Source organism: Manis javanica, chromosome 6, assembly GCF_040802235.1.
Source record: "Manis javanica isolate MJ-LG chromosome 6, MJ_LKY, whole genome shotgun sequence".
In the NCBI taxonomy this organism is placed as follows: Eukaryota; Metazoa; Chordata; class Mammalia; order Pholidota; family Manidae; genus Manis; species Manis javanica.
Genome location: NC_133161.1, coordinates 139,126,497 through 139,137,549, shown reverse-complemented (window position 1 = coordinate 139,137,549; position 11,053 = coordinate 139,126,497). Strand labels below are relative to the sequence as shown.

At 46.4% G+C, this 11,053-nt stretch overlaps 1 pseudogene; it reads right to left on the bottom strand.

The window, feature by feature from the left end:
* Positions 1-5,741: 5,741 nt before the first annotated feature.
* Positions 5,742-6,932, bottom strand: LOC108401032 (thioredoxin-related transmembrane protein 2-like; annotated as a pseudogene).
* Between the last annotated feature and the right edge of the window lie 4,121 nt (positions 6,933-11,053).

The following is an 11,053-nucleotide window of genomic DNA, read 5'->3' as shown; positions in this document are numbered from 1 at the left end:
GTGGCTTCATACCCAGTAGGGAGATCCCTGCGTATTGCACTCACAGAGGGTTGTTGGGTGCATTTCCTGTTGAGTTTAATCCCTTTATTATTCTCTGAAATTCCTATCTGCCTCTTTCCCAATATCCTCTCTCCACCCACCTCCCCACTCATGGGGGTGTCCCACCTCAGTGTCTTGGGTGCTGCTGAGGAGAAATGGTTTTCTCCAGCTGTGTCTTACACAGCTGGGTAGCCAGGCACTCACTGCTCTCCTTACCTCCACAGAAGAGGTCGCCTGTTGGCTAGATCAGCCCCATGCAGTGTTTCCTTGGGAGGGGAGGGACAATACTGGGAAAGTTTCTTGCTGCCGCCTCTGCTACGTCCAAGCTCATACTTTAATTATTTATTTATGTAGATCCACTGAGGTGTTGGAATCTCTCCTAGGGAAGACCGGGTCTCTGAAAATTCTCTCATGTGTGGGAATCTGTCCAGGTCAGCGCTCTCCAGGTTTCTCCCTGGCCCTGGGGAGATGGGCGTGGGCAGGATTGCTGGCTCCGCTGGTTCTGCAGCCTGTACTGAGGTCTGTCTGCCCATTGCTGGATGCACAGGTGGGCGTGACTCCTCCCGGGCCCCTTGGCGTGTGGACTAGTTCCCATCACCTGCAAAGGCACTTTTGTTCTTGGATGGGTGGGGATCTAATTCATTGTTTAAAAAGGGAGATGAAAAGGAGGAACTCCCTACACCACCACGGTGCTGACATCTCTCTCCAGCTTGATTTTTTTTTATGTGCACCTGTTATCTATTGTCTGCTTAAAACTGATAAATAGGTAAAAAGAAAAAAAAAACTACTTGCAGAAGAAGTCTGTTATAACATTTTCTATCTGCAAAAGTTTGGAAGCAATGTAATTGTCAACACCAGGGAAAATGTTCAATCAATGTTGGCATGGTCATTTAATGAAACATTAGGCGACTTTGAACAATGATTATTCTGCATAAAAGCCCTGTAAAAACGACTTGGAAATCGGTCTCTTGTACTTTTGCTTAGTGGGGAACAATTCATCGGTATTAACTTCTCTTGAACCAGTTTGCATAGTCATGTTTCTGAACCTCCTTGAATGAAGAGGCAATTAAAAAAAAAAGGTTGAAGCAGAGGATATCAGAAGCAGAATTCAGAGGTAAGAAAATGAAAGGGAAAGAGAAGAAATATGCTAGTAGAAAGACAAGAAGGGAAATGGAAGAAAGGGGAAGGGGAAGGAAAGAAATGGAATGGGGAGAGAGGCAGGAAAGGACCAAGACAGAGGAGGTGGTAGAGACGCCAGAGCTGAGGAAGTGAACGTAGTGGATAAGAGCTCACGCTGCAGTGACAGGTAGGCAGACCTGGTAGGACTCCAGTATCTTTCTGGCAAGTTATTTGTTGTCTGTGACCTTTACTTATTTGTAAACTTCATGTGATTGTGGTGAGCCTTCATTCAAATATTGAGTACTTACTACATCCCAGGTATTATTTTAGCTGTCAGGGATTCAGAAGTGAAAAAATGATCCCTCAAAAAACTCAAACAAAATAAACAGAACAAAGATCTTGCCTTCATGGAGGTTTTATCATAATGGAAAAATACAGATAATAATCAAATTAATGATGAAATGCTTTTGTTTGGAAAAAAATAAGCCAGGGAGAAAATATATGGAATGCTGGGGAAGGACATGGAAGTTGCAGTTTTTGAAGTAAACATCCCTGAGAAGGTGGCTTTTGAGTATGACTTGACGGAGAGGGAGGCTCAAATCACCAGGAGACCTGGGGGAAGGGCAGTAAGTTATAATGCATGCAAAGTACTTAGCTCCTGCCTGATCCAAAATAGTGCTAAAAAAAAAATGGGAGCATAAAAAAGTCATGAAAGAGAAGATTTCTCAAGAGTACATCTCAGCTATTAAGTAGCCATTGGGCTTTATAATTACAGATAACTTGATTAGGAGATGGACAAAGAGATCACGTTGTACTAACAAATAAGATAATTGTCTAGGTATCTGAGAAAACAATTAAGAGAATGTTAAATAGAGCCTTCACCAAAATGAATTAAGTTTTAGTACTATTCCAGCACATTTGTATCCAGAGTTGTGAACAAGGGACCTTGTAATAGATTTGAGCTGTTTGCATAGCTGGGTTAGTGGGAAGAATAGAAAAAGAAACACAAAATAAAGGATGCCAGCTCATCCCGAGTGGGAAAATGTGTCTGTCCCTTCGGTGATGTCACTGACGCTTTGTACCCTGGGGCGTTTGTAGGGATCGTGAAGGGCCCAGTCACCTGACCTGGGCTCTTTTTGGGGCTGTCAGTGGAGGTGGGAAATAACCAAATAATCAGTTCAGTTGCTGCATCCTAACTCTCTGCTTTCCCTCCAAAAATTAAAAATAAGAAAAGACATAGAAGAGTTTATTATTGTTATTGGTATGAGTGCTTATTCTCTCCTTGAAGACCTTTAGGAGAAGAACAGGGATCTCAGAACCCATTGCAGATTCATCCCTTGGCTCTGCCGGATGTCATTTCCTTGGTCTTTGATGCTGTCTGATAGAGTCAGAGTCTTAGTCTAGTTTTCCTGTGCCAATTAGCCCTTCCAAATGAGAGGAATCGTTTTGATGGGCTTTGAAGAGTATTTTTCATTTAATAGACATTCCCAAAGGGTAAAATCCTTTCCAAAAGGATAATCTGTAAGAAGTGTCCATGCTGTGTCTGGGGCTGGAGACGAAGTCCTTCCAGTTTCTTTTTACACCTTCCTGGATATTTACTACCAGACATTGTATGAGTGCTGGAGGTTCTCAGAACAGCAAGACACATCGTTGCTTCCAGTTATGAAGTCTGACACAAACAATTTCATTACAGTGTGGTATGTGTAGGGAGAAAGGTAAGCACTGGGTGCTAGGGGAGCACAGGTCAGGGCACCTAGGCTCGTCTAAGGATTCTAGGTACCAACCTGTTTTTGATACAGGATCCCTGAGAGGGTATTCTAATTTATTAAATACATAGTTAGTAAAAATCTGAACATTCCAGGAACTTTTTATTAGAAAACATAGTGCTGAAGGATGGTAAGTGCTAACCCAGTGGAAGGACTCTGATGGAGGGCATCTGGGTCCAGCTGTGAAATGATAAAATAGCTACTACATACTGAATATCTATTATGCATCAGGTACTGCACTAGGTTTTATGTGTATTATCTCATTTAAATATCATAGCAACTTCATTATTTTTCTCTTTTCTGATGAGACTGAGGCCCAGGGTTGTTAACTATCTTACTGTTGCTTCTAGTAAGTGGCAGAGTTGGGATTCATACATAAGCCTGTTTAACTCAAAGCACTAAGTTTTAATCACTTGAAAGGGATGATGGAGTTTAAGGAGAAATAACTCCCTGAGGTAGGAGCAGCTCCTTTGTGAGAAGGATCCTTTGCAGTGTCCTCTGGGGCGGTGCTGAGAAGGTAGAAGTGGGGAAATCCTTCCATGTAAGTTAGAACACCAGGCCTTGGTGTTCCCAAAGGGTAACTGTTTCATGGTTTTGTCCTGTTTCTATTTTACTGGAATTTAGTAATCTTCTCATTTATCCTGGTATGAGGCTTAGGGTCTATGCCACTACCCTCTGACATCTTCACTTTCCCAGGCTCCCTCTCCCTCTCTTGGGCATCTCTGTCACCTTTCTGAGCTGGTTTCCCCAAGGTGGTCACTATGAACTTCAGCACTAGGCCTTCCAGTTCACAGTAGCTGATATGATGGCCTGTCAGTAGAGATGCCCATACCCACTTTGACTGGCTTCTTTCTTGGCCCCAGGCTCAGGGTGTCCTATGTTACTTCTGTATTGTGTATCCCAGTTGTACCAGGACTGAGGGACCGGGACAAAGGGAAGACATCATCTTGAGCCATTGCCTGAAGGTTTCGGTTAATTTACATTGCCCGGTCCAGGCAAACAGTTGCTACTCAAAATATGTTCAATGAACAACAACTAAACTGAGCCCAACCTTTTCCCAGCTGAAGTTCCCAGTTCTCCCTCTGTCTGGGCACCACAACAATTACCTGCAGGTCAGGCAACAAGCAGTTCACTTGTGCTCCATGAGCCCCTGATCTTGGCCCAGCTCTGCCCTAGGCACTTGGTGGATGCAAGTGAATATAAACTAAATCTCCAGAGGTGCTCACAACCTAGTAGAGGATGTGAGGCAAGATGGAGGAAGCATCCCAAATGCCAGAAGAGTTTTCAGTGCACTGCAGGTTTTATTTTCATTGGCAGCTCCCCTGAATCTTAGCCACCTTTCAAACAAATGAGAAAAAAGTTTTACAGAGGTAGGGAATTGGAGACCCACATTCATTTTCCTGCAAAACCTCAGCTGAGGTCACAGGGGAGGTGGGGGCTGGGAGACAAGGAACATTCCAGAAGGGCAATGTATTGTGTGATTGGATGCCTGTGTTTCTCTGACTGAAGGATACAGGTTTATTCAATAATTTATTGTGTAAAATTCTTTACAAAATTTTTTCCAAAGAAAATTGCAGTGTTTTTATTATGAAAAATCAACTGGGTGTGGGGAAAATAGGGAGCAAGGTGACTGAAACCCCAGTCCTGCCCAGGGGCTCCATCTTCCAGACCCCACTATGCAAAGGAATAAATCAAATTTTTATTCCCTTTCCTCCCAATCTCCAAAAAATAGGGAGATTATTCAGTACTATCTTCAATGATAAAACTGTGGTTAAAGGTTTCTGCTTGGGACCAGTTACAAAGTTGGGTTTATACTTTTTAATGAAGGCCACAGACCAAGCCAGAAGTGCCTAATGAGGCGAGGGTCCTTGGGGGAAAAATCTTACCACTGATTCTGTACCCCTGACATCTTATGTTAGAGTTTAATCTAAGTAGACTACGTAGGTCCACTGAGAGGAATAATGAAACCTCAGTGTGGTGGAGGGGTGCGAGGGGTGGACAGCAGTTGTCACACCGACCCAAGCTGGGAGGGAATGCATTTGCTTCTCCTTTCCTCCAGTGAAATATCCGCAGCAGGGGAGGACATATGTGTGGGGAACGGAACTTTCTGACTAGGATTCCCTCCTGGCCTTAATAGTGCCCATTGTGTATATAACAAGAGCACGTTCGCATTTATGGGAGGGTTAAGGGTGACAGCCTCTGGTCAGCCATGGGATGGCAGGTCTGGGGTGAGGGTAGAGAGGGAGCACCCATTCTCTCCTCCACTGGGGATCCACCCACAGAGTCCCTCCAGGTGAGACAGTGGGCAAGCAGGAGCCCGGAGAGGTGAGCAGCCAGGGTTTGGAGCGAAGAGAGACTGAGGCAGGGGAACAATCCCTTTCCTTCTCAGCCTCTTGCCCTTGTCTTCCTTCTGTCTAAGCGAATTCATAGTGAATGTGCCCCTGGCAGGAAACCCCCTCCTCCCAGAGCTACAATATGTTTACTGCCTGGGAGCCTCTTTAAAATCAGAAGCAGCACCCTGCCCCACACAGGCACAGAGGAACAGGGAAAGCCCAAGTGTAAGACCAGGGCCTCAGGCGAGCTTCTGGTTATGTTACCAACGAAGCTGGTCCCCATAAGATGGGGACTTTGCCTGTTTGGTGATGCGAAGCCAACATAGGAAACTGAAAGTGAGTGCCAGGCAGTGCAGGCTTATTCAATGGCCAGAGAATGGAGAGCACACGTGAGAGGAAGTCACAGGTACAGGGCAGATGTCATGAAAGGATTTGGCATGAAAGGCAAGGGGAGGAAAATTCATGAATTTTATTGGGATGGGCACAGAAAACTTTTCAAAAACGGAATACCACCTTTCTTTTGTCCTCTTATGGTTTCTTCTCATTGTCATGATTGTCAGCTGTCATGGCGCTGGTGGGAGTGGCCTTTACTATGGAAAGGACATTATAATGAAGTCAGAGGTCTTTTGGGGTCAAGGGAGCCGCCATCTTGGATCCTACCAACGTCAGCTGGTCTGGTCCGGAGGGGAGACTCCTGTTGGCATCCTATTTCCTAGTGGAGGCCGGTGAAAGTTCAGCTACGACACTGCATGTTACCCTGGGTAACAGTTACAGAAGGGGCAGGGCCTCTAAGGCACCTGGGATTGGCACAGGTGAAGTACTGACAAGGCAGGGGTCCTCTGCATCCTTCCTGCTTCCCTGTCTGCCACTGAGGTGGGTGCTGGGGCCCTCAGCTGCTCCTGCGGGATTTATCTCCAGCCTTTGACAGCTTCGACAGCTTGGCCTGGTGATATAACTCATTTAAGTTGAATTCTTGCGTCATGTCCTCCCAGAGAATGTCCAAGAGACAGCTGGTCTTTTCCCATCCATCTGAGGCTGCCACACGAACTTCCCACCTTGAAATGACTGGGTTAGGGAGCTGCTTGTGCGGGTGACGGGCTCCCTTTTCTCATCAATCTGAGGCTGCCACACGAACTTTCCACCTTGAAATGACTGGGTTAGGGAGCTGCTTGTGCGGGTGACGGGCTCCCTTTGCACCACATGCTAACCTCAGTGTAGTGTCCAGCGTCCCCCTTCCCCAGTTGAGTCCTGTATAGTTGTGCTTGAGCGAGAGGCCAGCATAGATAGGAGCAAATGGTTGGCAGTCAGCAGACCGGTTGGCAAGGAATTTCACAACCCAAGTGACACTGTTGTCCTGATGGTTTTGTCACTGAAGGACTTGATGTACCCGGGGCCCGTATACAGGGCTGTTTGCACATCATCGGGAACTCTATGCAGAGTGCAGGGTAAAGCAGGCCCACGCAATATCCAGGCGGAAGAAAAGAACTGTACCGGCCACTAGTACTAAGCATGAAAGTGTTGTCTGTCTGTTGCTCCCGGGTCACGGATCTGCAGCTCCTCATCACCACGACGGCGCTGACGGAGGTCATGATCTCTGCTCCTCTCCAGTCAAAGTAACACAGGTTGCCATCTTTGCATTGTCTGGGAAGGCTGTTCTACATAAAATCTTTTTAAAAAAAAGGTACAGTATTAAATTTGTAATTTGATTTTTGTTCTAAATAACCATTTAAGTAAGAGTTCTTTGTTAACTAGTTTTCCTTTAATTAGAGAAGCAGGAGAAAGAGCACAAGCTTTCACAGTCAGACCACCCTGACTGAGAAGCCTCACTTCCCACACAGCTTGTCTTACCTCCCTCAACCTCCACTCTCAGCTGAAAAGCAGAATTATAATACCTATACCATGGAGTTGCTATGGGGATCAGATGATTTAAGAAGATATCTTGTACTTGCCATACACACACACACAATGTATGTAATGTATGTATATGTAATGTTAAGTAATATATAATAACATATATGCTGAATACATACACACAGAAACTGAGCCAGCCTGAACCAGAAACACTACAGTATAGAGGGCATGTAGAGTGGTGACATACAGTCACTAGGGAGATAGTTAATCGGGCAAGAAGACCAAGGACTCAAGTCATATCACATCCATAGTTTCAGGTTTTGGGTACTAAAAAGAAAAAATAAAAATGTAAAACTCAAGTCGCTAGGTATTATCATTTATTATGATGATGATTACCAGCAGTGGCGCTATTATTATTGCTCTTGCGCACCTGTTTGCATAGACCCTGTGCCAAAGAAGCACAGCCTTTTCAGTCTGGCTTTCACCTGCTGGCCGATGCTCCGACTGAGCTGCCTGCTGAGAATCCTCCCGAGGGAGCACAGATGTGTGCCTGCTCTCATCCTCCGAGGAGCAGCCCAGAAGGACGGATGGCACTGGAATCACGGAAGCTCCAAAGAGGCCCCCAACCAAGCATCCCGTAAAACCAAGAGGTGGCACCAAATGGTAGCAGGTGAGACAGAAGATGGCATGGTAAACCCCTGGCAAGTAGTAAGGACGCCCCCCCCCAAAAAAAACACTTGACAATTATAAAAAAGAAATATGTAGTAGGACTTACATTATGCTCCATTACACCTGTGATACTAAACTCTTGGCTATTGCATGAATTTTGAAATGAGGGGGAGCTGGGTACCCCGGTGAACCTGAGCAGAGAGTCCTCGCTGGAGGGCCTGTGGACATGCCGTAGGGACTTCCACGGTGCAGGGGCGCGTGTGGGGGATGAGGAAGGGTGTGAGAAGGTATCACACATCTCATGTTCTCACACTGCATGGGAGCACACATCCCCAGGGAAGTACTGAGACATGGAGAGGAGGCTATGCCCCCTTTCCAACCTTGGATCTTCAGCATTTTGGCACATTTTTAAGTCTTTGAAATTATATGAGCTATTACTGTTCTTGAGCATATTCACACCTTCTCAGGGTGCTAAGCCCTCTGACTCCTTCCCCGCCCACCTCTGAAGGGCGCCAGGAGCACCAATGCTGTCTGGTTCAAGGGCTCGCTGTTCCCTTTTCGCGCCTGACGGAGCCTTCCACCTCTTATCTGCTGCCCATCTGGACTTTCATGATCAGAAACGGTCTCAGCTCAAGGCCCCGAGAAGAAGATGCCCTGTTCCCCTGACCCTGTGGGCTGGATGGCAGCTGTTCCTGGAACAGTGGGGTCCCAGGCTTATCAGGATGACATACTACTGAAGGCCGTGTCCACAGCCCACCTCCCACTGTCTGGAGCTACACGAAACTCCCAGGGCGGCCCACTGCACCGCTGTCTCTCCTTAAGAATAGGGATCCAATCTGGCTTCAGGTCATGGCCCGGGGCCACCTTTCTCTTGGGGCCTCCTCTTCTTGACCTCCCTCCTTCTGCAGTTTCATCATTTTGTCCCTCTGAGCCTTCAGGTTGAAGTGCTCCAAACAGTCTCACACTCCAGGTCCTCAATCCTTCTTCCTTCCTCCGAGCAGCTGCCAAGTCCCAGCTCTGGGGTAACAGCCTTCCTGTACTCAGAGGAGCAGAGGCAAAGCTTTCTCCTCTAACCCAAGGCTCCTAAGACTCCATTTCGGTGGATTCAATTCAACAAATGCTCCCACACTGAGAAAATAATGGGCTCCCGGTGAGCAGTGAGAAGGCCCATTGTGGGGATGGAGAAGCGACACGCAGCAGTGATAGTGTGAAGGCAGAACAGGCCGGGCTGAGAGAGGAAGGCATCAGACAGGGCTGCCTGTTCATGTCACGGCTCTCGGCTGCGCTGCGAGGGCACGCGGGGAACTGGGCATCAGAGGAGGGGTCCTGGAAGAAGGAACACTTACCCAGAGGGCCCTGGAGCTGGGGATGCTGATGGGAGGGCTGAAGGGCCTGATGCACCAGAAGTGCAAGGCCTCTGGGCCTGCGGGGACAGAGGTCAGCATCAGAAAAGACTTACTTGTCCGTGGGAATCCAAATGTGCACTTGACCTCCAGCCTTTGCGAGTTCAAACGAACATGTCGATTTCACTGAACAAATATTTGTTGCTAATACAACAGTTTCTGTGTGGGTGGGTTTTTTGATGGCATCACTAAAGTCTAATAATGTCTGTATTTCACTTTATTCCTGAAGGATTCTTCTCTGGATATGGAATTCTATGTTGGCAGTGCCTTCTTTCAGCATATTGAAGATGTCATCCCATGAATTTCTAACTTCCATTGTTTTGACTGAGAATTCAGCTCCCAGTCTGGTGCTCTTTTGAACAGATTAAGTTTTTTGTCTTCTGGTTACTTTTAATATTTTATCATTTTCTTTAACTTTTTGAAATCTCACTCTGATGCTGGATTTTTACATTTCTCTTGCTTAGGATTTTCTGAGCTTATTTGATCTCTGAGCAGATATTTTGCATCACTACTGGGAAGTTCTCGGGCCTAATATTCATGTAATGGAATACTGTAGTATTCATGCAAGAATTCATACAAGAATATGAATAATTCCTAGATTGCCTATTGATTGATTTATACTGATACTCAAAAATAAGCAAAAATATAGTGTGTTAAAACTATAAAACACAACAATAGTTAAATTCTGTAGGAGAAAGGATAACATTTCCCACTAGATGAGGACAAAGGACAGTGCCGTTAGGAGGGTCTTTTGGTGGAGGGAGCTTTCTGACCTGCTTCACACTTACATGGTTTAGTTTAAAATAATTTAAGATACGCATTAATGTTTTATACCTTTTTTGGTATGTGTATTATTTTTCACCAAAACCCCACATCTACCCCCCCCACACACACACATACTCATACAGAGGAAATAACATGGAGGGGGGGGGGTCTGCTTTGGTAAACAGGTGAGGGACAGTCTCTCTGAATATAGAGATTGTTTTTCATAATCTGAAGGGATACATTTAAAAAGTATGCAGTAAACTAATAAACTCAGCAATGCAGAGTGCTGGGTGCCTCGCTGGGAGTGCTGGCACTTTGCAAAGAAACTTGACCTTTATGTGCTGGTGAACTTCCCATGGGAAGTAGAAGAGGGGTCCTAGGTTCTCCTTAGCCAAGTGACCCTCGGGAGGAGTTCTCCTGGTGACAGCTAGATTTGCTGACACAGCATATGCACAGTACAGGACACTTATTTGAGCTGTGAGCTATCCTGGGAGCAGTGGATAGAGTACGGGCTACCTTTTCACCCTTAAATGCTACGCCTACCTCTGAATCACTTCATGGCCACCCGCTCTTCTTCAGCATCGTGGGAGAATGATCTAGGCAGCTGTGCACGCATTGCACAGTCTGGAGAGTCCCAGAAAATTCTCAGGGATGAGTCTCATGATAGAAAAGAATACACAGGTAAAGGCTCCCCAGAGACACTTACACGTTCCTTCTTGGACCTGCACATGTTGTCTGAAAATTTCCTGCTTTCACATCCCCCAAGATGGGGAACTTCTATGGAGTCAGCTAGTCCCAGTCACCCAGACGTGTGTCGTTCCCTTGCCTGAGGGAAAACCGACAGGCCGCTCTGACCTGACTGTTCCTTCAGCCCTGATCTAGAAGGCACTGTTCTTCCCCCGCGGATCACTAGTGTAAGGCCAGTGGGTATTCGGAAAACCCAGGAGCCCAAGGCCGTTGGTGCTGCGCTGGAACGTAACTGGGGTTCCTCACTGTGCTGACCTCCTCACGTGGAGGATCCGCCCAAGCTGAGGTCTCTTTCCTCCCAACCCTACTCACCGCCAGCCCCAGTGACCTACTCAAAAGATCATACTGTGAGAACATCTCA